Below are 10,316 nucleotides of genomic sequence, written 5' to 3' on the forward strand. Positions count from 1 at the left end.
AATATCCAATGGAGAAAAGATGGTCTATTCAGCAAGTGATGTTGGCAAAGCTGAACAGCGTCATGTAACTCAATGAAGTAAGAACACTCCCTTACACCATACACAAAAGTAGACCCAAAATGGCTTAAGGACTAGTTCTGTCTGTTTTTTGTACCAATACCATACTGCTTTGATTATTGTGGCATTGTAGTATTGTCTGAAGTATGGAAGGGTTATGCCTCCAGGTTTGTTCTTTTTCCCCAGGATTGCTTTAGAAATTCTAGGTCTTTTGTGGTTCCATATAAATTTTAGTATTATTTTTTCTAGTTCTGTGAAAAGTGTCCTGGGTATTTTGATAGTGAATGCTATCTGTAGATTAAATATGTAGATTGCTTTGGGTAGTATTCCATTTTAACAATATTAGTTTTTCCAATCCAAGAACACAGGATATCTTCTCATTTCTTTGTATCATCTTCAATTTCTTTCCTTTATCAGTGTTTTATAGTTTTCAGAGTATAGGCCACCTCCTTGGTTAAGTTTATTCTTCGGCATCTTATTCTTTTTGATGTGATTTTTAAAGGGCTTGTACTCTTGCTTTCTCTTTCTGATAGTCTGTTATTAGTGTATAGAAAAGCAAGAGACTTCTACATATTAATTTTGTATCCTTCAACTTCACTGAATTTATTTATCAGTTCTAATAGTTTCTTGGTGGGGACTTTAGGGTGTTCTATACATAGTATCATGTCATCTGCAAGTAGTTCCAGTTTTACTTCTTCCCTTCCAATTTGGATGCTTTTTATTTCTTTTTCTTTTCTGATTGTTGTGGCTAGGACCTCCCATACTATGTTAAATAGAAGTGGTTAGAGCAGGCACCCTTGTCTTGTTCTTGAATTCAGAGGAAAGGCTTTCTGCATTTCACCATGAGTGTGACGTTAGCCGTGGGCTGATCATAAATGGCCTGTGTTGTATTGAGATATATTCCTTCAACAACAGCTTTGATGAGAGTTTTTATCATGAATAGATGTGGAATCTTGTCAAATAGTCTTTCTTCATCTATTGAAGTTTTCAGCTATCATTTCATCAAATGCATGTTTGACCCCTTTCTCTCTCTTCTCAGACCCCTATAATGTAAATACTGGTGTGCTTGATGTTGTCTTAGAGATTCCCTTAAACTGTTTCATTTAAGTCTTTCTTCTTTCTGCTGCTCTGATTGGGCGACTTCCGTTATTCTGTCCTCCAGACCACTTGTGCCTTCTCCTGTGTCACTTAGTCTACTGCTTTCCATTTCAGTTGTTCTTCAGTTCTGACTGGTTCTTTTACTTACTTTTTAGTTTCTTGTAAAAATTCGGACCGTGTTCATCTATTGCTTTCCCTAATTGGGTTAGTATTTTTATTAGCAATGCTTCGAATTCTTCATCTGGTACATTGTTTGTTTCTGTTTCATTTTAATTTTTTCAGGCGTTTTCTTCTGCTCTTTCAAATGAGATCAGTTCCTCTGTCTTTCATTTTGCTAACTTTTTACATCTCTATGAATTTAGGTGAAATAGTTACCTATTGCAGTCTGGAGGGGGTGCTCTTCTGTGAGGGCATCCCTATAGAGTCTATGTGTCCAGTGCTTTTGGTGGGAGAGCTGGATTTGATGTGAAGAGAAATTACATCTTTCCTCAGGGTATGCTGGTGGCTATAACCTTGGTGGGAGGCAGGGCTGGAAATGGAGGAGTTAGAGCCAGAGCCATGGACAGTTGGGTTGTTTCCATGTCTTTGCTATTGTAAATAGTGCTGCTTGTATTGGGTGCATGTATCTTTTTCAATTAAGTCTCCCTCCAGTTACATGCCCAGGAGTGGGATGGCTGGATCATATGGTAAGTCTATTCCTAGTCTTTTGAGGAATTTCCATACATTTTCCACAGTGGCTACGCCAAACTACATTCCCACCAGCAGTGTAGGAGGGTTGCCTCTTCTCCACACCCTCTCTGGCATTTATCGTTTGTGGACTTCTGAATGATGGCCATTCTGACTGGTGTGAGGTGTTACTTCACTGTAGTTTTGATTTGCATTTCTCTGATAATTAGCCATTTTGAGGATTTTTTCCATGTGCCTATTGGCCATTTGTATGTCTTCATTGGACAATTGCTTGTTTAGGTTTTCTGCCCTTTTTTGTATTGGGTTGTTTGTTTTTCTCTTATTAAGTTGTATGAACTGTTTATATATTCTGAAAATTAAGCCCTTGTCGGTCTCCTCTTTTGCAAATATTTTCTCCCATTCTGTAGGTTGTCTTTTTGTTTTGCTTATGGTTTTCTTTGCTGTGCAAAAGCTTACAAGTTTAATTAGGTCCCATTTGTTTATTTTTGCTTTTATTTTCATTGCCTGAGTAGACTGACCTAGGAGAACATTGCTGAGATTTATGTCAGGTAATGTTTTGTCTATGTTTTCTTCTAGAGAATTTTAAAATGAAGGATGTGATGGTGACTGAGTTTCTGCTTAGAACTGGGCTGACAGAGATGAGGAGATCTCTAAACAGAGATGTACAAAGAGAGTCAGCCATGAAAAATCAGGTAGAAAGGTCAGCGTTTCAAAGAAAAGATGACTTCTGCATTTGAGCTCAGGCACCTGGGCGGATCAGTGTTGCTGTTCACGCAGGAGTGTGGGAAGAGTGGCCAGCTGATGTAGGAGAGTGAAGAAGGACTGCCTTTCTCAAGTGTGAAGTAAGTTTTTAGCTACTTTTGAATGACTCTGGCCTTAAGATATTTGAAACTAACTTGAAGGATTAAAGTAAAATCCTGGGCATAGAAGCAATTGGTATTGGAGGAATATATTAGGCAGAACTGTATTTGTATAAAAATTTTGAGTCACCCTAAATAGAGGCTGAAGGCTAGTTGGGAGATTACTTAAGAGGAAATGTTAGGCTAAAGGTTTGTCATTCCAGTAGCAATGAGGATATAGTTCAAGATACTTTTGTTGGATGGGGTGACTTAGCATTCCTGTCTAAGGTGTAACACTGTCTCCCTATAGTGTAAACCCGTAGAGTAAGGTTGTTACTGGTTCCTTTTGTGGTCCTTTTGTCAGCACTGGGATTGATTCGTTACAACTGAAACTCTGGAAAAGACAGTTTCCCTGCTTTCCTTTAACAAGGTTTTACTGAGGATAGTGATAGGCATAAAGGGTAGAGTGATAATAAGAGATTGTCTCCTGCTCTCAGGAAGCTCACCATCTGGAAGGAAACAAAGACAAATAAATTGTCAATTAAAACATACAAGTTTAAGTGTTATCCAAGGGGTAAGAATGAGGTGAGGGGAGAGGAATTTGACCCAATCAAAGGGGGACTGGAGAAGTTAGAGAGTTCTTCCCAGGGGACTGACACCTCGTCTAAGACTCAAAGGATGAGCATGAGTCATCCATGTGACTGCAGACGTAGAAATGGATGGGTGATGGAGACGGGGTGTTCCAAGAGACAGAAAATCATCTCACAGCCTGGGGATGGGGAGAGGGTGGATGGAACCCAGTAAACACAATGTCAGAAAGTGTGAGAACTGTGACTGGAGACGCAACACCAAAGCAGAAGAGATGGAACATGAAAGACATTATCAGTCATATCATGGGCTTGAACTTCATACTGAGTGCAAAGGAGAGTCATTAGAAGATTTTGGAAAGGTGAGTAGAAGGATCAGATTGGTACTTTAGAAAGACTCTGACTACAGGATGAAGAATGGTTGAAACAAAGCTGCATTGCTAGCACATATGTGGTAGGAATTAGAAAAACAACTTGTGAATTAGAAAATGTGTCCCCTTTGGGCAGACAAATGATCAAATAGTGCCGCCGCTCAACCTTAGTCTTAGGAGCTGAGTTTGGACTGTATTTCATCCCCACTCTCCTTGCCCCTGACAAGGCTGGGTGCTTTCAGGCAGGGTACAGCTGACACAATGGTTCATAGTGGCTCTGTTTGCAAAGGGTTATGTAGGAATCCAGGTGAGAGATGCTGGGGTCATGAACTAAGGATAAAAATAGGTAGAGAGCTTTTTGAGATATTCAGTATTGACAGGACTTGGTGACTAACTGGTTGTAAGAGGGCAAGGAAAAAGAATGGGAAAATTATTGTATGTGTATGTGTGTTCATATATTCAGTACTTCATCCTTCTCTCTCTCTTCTTTTATTCTCCCTTCCCAGGATGCAGTCATGTTATCCAAAGAGCTCCCTGTATAGTTGATAAGGGCTAAGGAGGCTTATGTCAGATATAAAAACAAGTAAATGCACTTGAGATTTAAAATTCTATAGGAAGAATCGAGAGTAGGACACAAAAGAAAGAGTGCTCTACTCTGCCTGAGGGTGGGGGAAGCAGCCAGAAAAGGCAGTAGCAGTGGGATTTTGAAAGAGGGGCATGTGTTCAGAAGGCAGACACCTGAAGATGGTAAGATGAGAAATGGAGAAGAATGAGGGGAGTACAGTGTTCCTGAGAAAGATCAAGAGATGTAAAATTGAAAGTCTTTGACTGATTAAAGAGACCAGAGGGATGGTACAATAAGAGGTAGGGAAGTGGAGGAAAGGGCCACATGGTGGTGGACCAAACACTTATCATTTGACAAATATTTTGGTCCCTTTGTGCTTGGTGCCTGGGAAAAGTGATGTATAAACAGTCATAGTTGCACCTTCATGGCATTTAGACTTTATTTTGAAAATAGTTTGGGAGCTATTTTGGTTTTGCTCATTACTTTGGGGGCAATGTGACAGTTGGAGAGCAGAGAATGAAGACAGAGAGACAAGGTAGGGACCATCTGTATCCAGGAGATGATGATGGATGCTGAACTGAGGCAGCATCACTGAAAATGAGGTGGGGAGTGACAAAAGAGATGTTATTGAATGGTCTCCTGGTCTCTCATTTGAATGAATATGTGGTGAGATATTTTTCTTTCTCAGAGATAAGAAATTCAGAAGGAGGTATGGGTGAAGAGAATGATTTCTGTTTTATAGAATTATTTTGTTTCCTGACCAAAATTGACAAATCTATATCTAAACAGCTCTCTAAACTACTCTCATTTTCCATGTTGGCTTAAAAAGTGTGTGTGTGTGTGTGTGTGTGTGTGAGAGAGAGAGAGAGAGAGAGATGTTCATGGTGATGGAACAGAAGCTGCACATGGTTGCACATGGAATGGAAATTCAATAGCGGACTTCCCTCTGATGGCATTATGCCCTGATATTAGACTCTCTGGAATCTGGAGCACCTTATTTTACTTTAGGAAGAAAGTTCCATCTTGGATGCAGGCATATTTGAGAAACCATGCATGGATTCACATTCGGAGAGAAGCACAGAATTTTGATTGTTGTTGCTTTCGAGTCCAACCAGATATTCAAATTATGGAGTGAGTGATTGCTCTTCTTCTGTATCACCAAATTGCTAATTTTCAGTTTCTCATATGTCTCTATGACAATTTTGTGTAAAAGCCACTCCCGTATTTCCTGTACCATGTGACAGTAGATAACTGGACACACAGTGTGTAGCATGTGTGAACTGTACAGATCATCACAGATTATTAAAGAAAGCAGGGCACTGGGATAATAATTCAAATAATTATTTTGCAACAGATGTTCCTTGAACAGATGTATAACAGGCTGTCATAGCTGCTACAGCTGTGCTGCTTCCTGCTACGTCTACAATCTTCTACAAAGACTACATATTTTTTCATGTGTCAGTTTTATTCTGTGGCCCTCCATCACATGAGGACACAGAGGCTGTGCATTGTGAAACTCCAGGGGTACCATTAATACACGACATGATTTGAATGAATCCTTATGGAGTTGTATGTGTGGTGGTCCTAGGTAAGAACTGGGATTCTATGGAAACAGAAGCCAGAAATAGAGGGAAGTGGGGCCAATCCAAGGGATGCAACCTCACCAGGCACCAGAGGTAGAGGGTGATGGTAGGAGGGTTGACTAGAAATGAAGACAAGGACTTGCCAAGAAACTCAGCATGAAAAATGCCTGGACCTTGCCTGAGGAAGGGACAATGGGTGCTGGAGAGATGAACACATGTTCTTTACAGGAAGGAGCGAATGGAAACACAGTAGGAGTTTGGTGTCTAGGGAATGGAGTCTGGATATCAGTTGTTTTGTCACCATATATTTGTGTCAGCATAAAATTGTGCACCATAAATGTGTGCTCTCTGGGATATGATGGGAAAATAATGTGTTTCAGTACTTGTAAGGAGCTGTGTTCTATTGAGCTCCCCTGTCACATTGGGTAGCAGTTTCTCTGATATGCTGACATGACAGCTCAGCTACATTAGTATTGTACATTTTGAGTTTTCAGACAGTTTTGGCTTGATGGTTAAGACTCAATCCTATTCATTTTAAGATATTTGTCTTTTACTTGCAACACTTCTCTTTCCCTTTCTCTAACTCAAGCCAGACTTGTGCCTCTGACTTGAAGTAGGGGAAGAGGAAGTAGAAGGCCTCAGTCTCAGTATCCCCCCCCCCTTTCCTAGGGGTATTCTGCTTGAGGAGTAAGAGGGGCCAGTGTTTCCTCGTGAGCCTGCCCTGCTATTGTGTGGTTTCAGCTGTCACTCAGAATTGTAGATGCTCAAAAGTTGTTCTCTACCATGTTCTCAGATGGATCCTATGAGGCTCTCTTCTCTACACAGTCTCTTGACATGAGAGATCTCAAGATTAAGCCCAGTCACATTCTACAATTCCACTCTAAGAAACTCTGCACTCCTTAATGTATCAAACATGCATGAAATCTTTTGTGTATGAAGGTGGTTACGCTAGCAAATCAGCCTTTCCCAGCCTCACTCTCCTGCCCTTTATTCCATTTCAGCAACATCAGGAACTCTGCCCATCCAGTGTTGGTGTGAAGGGATTACCACCTCTTGACTTACGTGGCTTCCTGAGATTTACATTTTCCTCAGGAGCATCCTTTCAGAATACTGCACTTCCCCTAAAGGCCAAGCCCTTTCTCTCTCTCCTAGTCCTCTTCTTGGGTGCGGATGTGGTCAGGGTGGTAGAATTGGTGGGTGTTGATACTATAGTTTTGGCTGACCTAGTACCTCTCACTTGCTGTAGGAAGATGTGGCTTGCAATATTCTAAGCTTAGAATCTGGGGTACGTGCTATCTTTTGTTCTCAGATTTGGGCCTGCATGGTTGATTTGGGGGAAATGGTATCCTGATGGATACTAAATACTATCTTGTTCCAATAGTAAGGGTCACACTGAAGGTAAAAACTTATGCCCCTGAAATATCTGGATATGAATGGAAGGTCAATGGTGTGGATAGATGAGAATTTTATTTCTTTATGGGCTTGATACGTATCATGGGACATACAATTACTGAATGAAACTTCAGACCACCTTGATAGCTTGTAATTATTTATATCTTGTGATTTGTTTCATGTCTGTCTTTCTGTGAGGCTCTAACCTCCATGAGGACGTAGACTAGTTTTTTCATTCACCATTCTATCCACAGAGCCTAGCTACAGAGTGTTGATAAACAGTAAGAGCTTAACATCCTGACTGACTGATGGACAGGTGGCCCTCAGTGCTAAGATCCTCCAGTTTGGGGTGCAACAGTACAAAGCTTCTCAGCATGGGAGCTGCTATGAATTGAACCCTAAGTACACTCAGGAATGAGGCCAAGTACCTAGCATTATCTCATGAGATTTATACAACTTGGAGTGGGTATTAGTGTGGGTGTTAGGTGAGTATTTTTAGAGATGAGAAAACTAAGGTTTAATTTTTGTTGTTATCATACCAATGTCTAATTACAAAGAATTGTTAAATTTTGTTATCAGTTCAGTATATAGAGAATTTAAAACAAAATGGTTCTGCTATTATGCTGTACACCAAAAACTGACACAACGTTGTAGACTGACTGTACTTCAATAAAAAAATAGTTCTATACTATTTACAACAAATTTTATAATTATACTACCAATTAAACCTCTTTTGACCACGTATTACTTTCCCTAATTTCTACTCCTTGTCTATGCCCTGCTTCATGGTCAAGATTCTTGAAAGAATTGTGGATACACAATTTCTCTATTTATTCACTCCCCAGTTTTTTTTACCAAGATTTCTCTTATTAAGGTCACTAATAACTGTGTTGCTATATTCACTGACCACATTTCAACATTAATCAAAAAATGATTGACTAGTCTCATAATTGGATAAGTTGTTTGCCCTGTAAGACAGCCCATGACATAGACCCAAGGACGCAGGTGGCCCTCTCTTGCATGCAAGTGTGTTTCAGTAACATGAGGACGTTGAAGTGATGGTGTAATGAGGAAGTCAGTCCTCCTTCTGTACTTGTCTCATACTAAGAAATGTCAAATCTTTCTTTGAAAATCACTTTAAAAAAATTGCTCTGGTTGAGAGCTCAAAAACCACAGTAAATCTTAATATAAAATCCTTGGGTCAAGTTATAATTTTTGAAAAAGGGACTATTATGAAAACACTGGCATCATTACAACCATAGAAACATGGATTATTCGTATACTCATACTATTATCTATTTTTGTAACTATATTTGGGATTTGCATGTAATGTTGAGACTAGTTATACATTTCATGAAAGTGATACATATGTATTTTGTTAGTGTGAATTTTATGTGACACTGGATCACGGTAACAAAGAATATTTATGAAGAAGTTAATATGTCTGTTTGTCAAAGGAAAAGAAGTCTAGAGATTTGATATGCCTTAATACATTTTACCTTTTTGAATCAGAAAACATGGATGTGACAACAGAAAAAATATCCAAGCCCAAAGAAGAGGGCAGAGCTTCACTTTAAATGGCGTCAATCACATTATAATTATATAATTTTCCTAGATATTTTACAACATACATTTTGGTTAATAGCATTAATTATGCTGCATTTGTGTGTTAGGCTAATTATGTGACTCCCATTTATAAATAAAACTCTTTTCAATAAATTTCTACTTCCCTCTTAAAAAAAACAAAAACGAAAAAAACCCAATTGACTGCTCCTTCTTTCTTGAATCATTCTTTTCTTTCCTTTTCTTTCCTTGCTCTCACACAGTTGAGTTTTCTCATTTGTATTCATAAGCTCTTGTAGTTCTTCCTCTTCTATTTACTATTGAAACTGTGTGTATCATTTGGAAACTGCATCTTAAATTGTTTTCGCTTGGCTTTATCAGCATATAAACAGTGTAAGAGGCTTATAAGATAAGGATTTATTGGATAAGTGAACACAATGCCACATGCCTGCACAGTTCCTCATAGGGGTGGAAGTTCTGTAATCAGTGCAGCCGATGTGGAGAGTGCTTCGCCAGGTCACAGGAGTTCATAGTTTCCTGTTGCTTCCATTTTTATTATCAGGTTAGGGACAGGGTCCACTTACTGCCACGTAAGGAGATTCCTTGCTGTGTAACAGTGTCATCACTACGTGTTTCCATGTTTGAATTGACTTTGCTAAGGTAACTTGGAGAAAACAGAAATACATTTCACAGAAACTGTATGGTTTTAGGTTAGATTTGGTGGAAAGAGACGTTTGCTTGAGATTTGGAAGGCAGAAGCGCGACAGCCCCGGTAACTGAAGGGAGAGGGTGAGAGGAGTCAGTAAGAAGCCGATGCAGATGGTCTGGCAGCCTTGCCCTTCCCAACTCCATGTCCAACTCCTTCTCAAATGCTGGTCTGCTGACTTGTCGTCATCCCAGACCCGCCACAAGACACTTGGCAACGAACTCACAAAGGTGGCAGCTATGCAGAGGCAACAGTCTCCCACGACTTCTGCACCAGCCCTCTCACGGTCACAGGCCAGGCCTTGGCCTTCTTAGCTTCCAACATCCAACACTGAAAACCAACTCCATTGCTCCAGGGAGGCTTGTTAGTAACTTTCTTTCTGATTCTCCGATTCTTTCTTCAGTTCTTTGCTGCCCCAGTTACCCCTGTAATAAACTCTCAATTCTGTAATGTTTATGGTGGTTCTGACTGCCAGACGGAAGCCTGACTAATACCACCATTGGTTGTTTCAGTGATCCAGTGCTACGGACCAAACCATTTGAAAGCTTAGTGGTTTAAAACAAACGCCGTTTTGTCTTCTCCGTAATTCTGTTGGTTTACTGGGCTTAAATAGGGGATGTCTTTGCTGATCATGCTTGGAGGCTAATGACTGCAAAGAGAGTCACCTTGAGATGTGACTGGGAAGCAGGGATAGTTAGGCCTCATTCATTCTCTGGATGGTTTTGGGGACCCCTCCCGTGGTCTGTCTATCACCAGAGCTGAATTTTGTAAATGGCAGCTCAGGGTTCCCAAGAACACAAAAAAATAGCATTGTCCATCATTTCTGCTCCTTCCTGTTAATTAAAGCAAGTCACTGTGGCCATCCCAT

The sequence above is a fragment of the Vicugna pacos genome, chromosome 13 (assembly GCF_048564905.1).
Source record: "Vicugna pacos chromosome 13, VicPac4, whole genome shotgun sequence".
NCBI lineage: Eukaryota > Metazoa > Chordata > Mammalia > Artiodactyla > Camelidae > Vicugna > Vicugna pacos.